The 2,450-nt window shown below is 45.6% G+C and overlaps 1 pseudogene; it reads right to left on the minus strand.

Moving 5' to 3' along the window:
* Window positions 1-263: 263 nt before the first annotated feature.
* On the minus strand, window positions 264-1,142 carry LOC113962152 (annotated as a pseudogene).
* Window positions 1,143-2,450: the final 1,308 nt, after the last annotated feature.

The following is a 2,450-nucleotide window of genomic DNA, read 5'->3' on the forward strand; positions in this document are numbered from 1 at the left end:
TCACCGGTCCCCTTCATTCGCTGCTTTGATGTGCAATTGCAGCATTTCCAGATTGCTCTTTTAGTTGAGGGCAGTCCCGCCTCCAGTGGCCTATTTGCAAACAATGGAAACACTGGTTTGATCTTATTCTGGTTTGCTGGGAGAGGAAACTTCCTCTTCCCCTTGCAGGGTAACCATAATCCCTACCCCTAGTATTTGTTTCCGGGAATCTTGTGTTCTGGGCTGCACTGCTGCTGCTATCATTCTAGTGAGCCTTCCATCTTTTAGCCGATCATGAAGGCTCCAAAAAAACTTGCTTCTTTTTCCATGTCAACTAAGTCGATGTTACTGACAGAGACAAAAATCTTGTCCTCTCTTTTCAGCTGAAATACACCACCTTGGTAGGTGGAATAAAGTCCATACTCTGTCTTTTTAGACCAGCAGCTTGTTCTTGCACTCTTCATGAGCAATATGGGCTCAGGGTAATTGGTCAGTTTGTAAATGTATTGGACAAGCTGTTTGGGGTCTCTGATTTGTCTCAGTGAATCTGAATCCTCGTTCCTGTTTTCACGGAAGCGGAAGTAAATTTGTGAGTAGATGTAATAAAGACCTGTATGGGGTATCACTAACTCGCCATTTTTCAGCTCCACATTGTAACGGAAGGAGTGGGTCTTCCTTGACGATTCCCAGTTTATTTTATGTCCGAATCCTTTTCTGGGCGAGAAATAGCGTGTGAGCAGGGAATTCCTCTTGTTGCTGCTGCCCGTCAGATGCGCTGCGGCTCTGTGGATGGGACCACATGGCTGCTGCCTGCCGGTGTGTGACAGTGCTAGAGTTCTTTCAGCGTTGACTGCAGATATGTTTTCCTCGTAGCTTTTCGACATAATCTTTTTAATTAACTTTCCCAGGTGCCACTTCACTTGCCAGCAGGGATCAGCTTCTCTGTCTTCACTTTTAATTCCCTCCAAATTTTGGATGGAATTTCTGATTTCCTCCCTGGTAAGACAAGCGATACCGCTCTTGGAGTACATGTCCTGGAGCTGTTTGAGCTCACTGGTGAAGTACAGGAAGGTGACAGCCATGCAGATGGACTGCAGGAGCATGGCGGCCACCACCACGGCCCCGCAGGTCTGCGCAGGGCTGGGCCCGCTCAGCGACAGCATCACGGGGCTCGCTCGGTTCCCGTCTAAAGGTGTTTTTCAGTTTGTCCCACCACGTCATAAACAGAATACTATGGCTAACTTAGTGAGTGGTTATGGACTCGGTGTCGGGAGTAGTCAGTGTGATTTATGTCGGGCAAATCTATAGGGAGTATTATCAGGCTAGCTGACCTGGAGATTGTGCTTTCAGATCTAATTACAAAGACTTTTCTTTCTTATTTTTGTTCCCACACTTCGTGTCACAATTTCCAGTCGCTTCGTCCGTTTCTGGCCTGGCTCCTCGCGGAGAACAGGAACCGCAGAGCGGGACTCCTCACTCGCTCCGCAGCGATGCCGCGTCTCAATCACACTCATACATACTTGCACACTTTAACTAAAGACTTTCCTACCTTCCTGTTTCATTCAGATAATCTGCGTTACCGAATTGGGTCACGAGATGGCGCTGCAGACCGGGTCGATCTATCTTATCACAAAGCCACAAGTTGACACTGTGAACTGTAAAATACACCTTTTACAGAGGATATAATTAAAGGAATTATATGTACACTGGTCTATGAGTACGCCGACAATAAAATCTTATCCAGTTGGTCTGTGCCAAATCTTGGCTGGACCAACAGCGGATACAATAAAAACTGAGAGATCGCCCCAACACAATTTCCTGCGTTCCTCTTGGACCTAAAATATACTTTCCACAGTGGTTACACAAGGCTCTAACGTACAGGGAACAAGGGCAGAAGGGACAGATCTTAATTCTAGGATGTTGTCTTGTTAATGGTCTCTCATTTATCTGTGCCGAGTGACAATCGCTCCCCATGCAAAGTTTTAAAACACTTCACAAAGTGAGCTTTTCCAGCCAGTTATTTCACGGCAAGTTAAATACTCCGCAACACAGCTTACTGCACGCACATCAGGGACAAACAGCACACTACAATATACGACTAAAACACTCAATAAGCAAATAACAAAAACTTAAAAGAAACACAGCATAAGCAAATAACAAAATTCAAAAGAAGCACAGCATATAGATATATAACAGCTCCTTAAGAGAACACGGCAAGGGCGCACAGCAATCTCCTATCTCTACAAACAGCATTCCAGGGATTCTTTAGTAGAACTAGAGATTCCCCGGGTCCTAAAGCCCCACAACACTATAGATAATCACAAACGCAAGTTAAACATAAAGGGGAATCACACCGATATGATTTCGGGCCTCCAACCCAGAGCCTTTAACTCAGACAGAGCACCCAGTAGGACTTTAACCTAAAATTGGGGTTCGTGTCGGAGCAAAGGCAAATACAACAGTGTGATTCC

This window comes from Neopelma chrysocephalum, unplaced genomic scaffold, assembly GCF_003984885.1.
Source record: "Neopelma chrysocephalum unplaced genomic scaffold, ASM398488v2 Primary Assembly neopelma1_112349, whole genome shotgun sequence".
In the NCBI taxonomy this organism is placed as follows: Eukaryota; Metazoa; Chordata; class Aves; order Passeriformes; family Pipridae; genus Neopelma; species Neopelma chrysocephalum.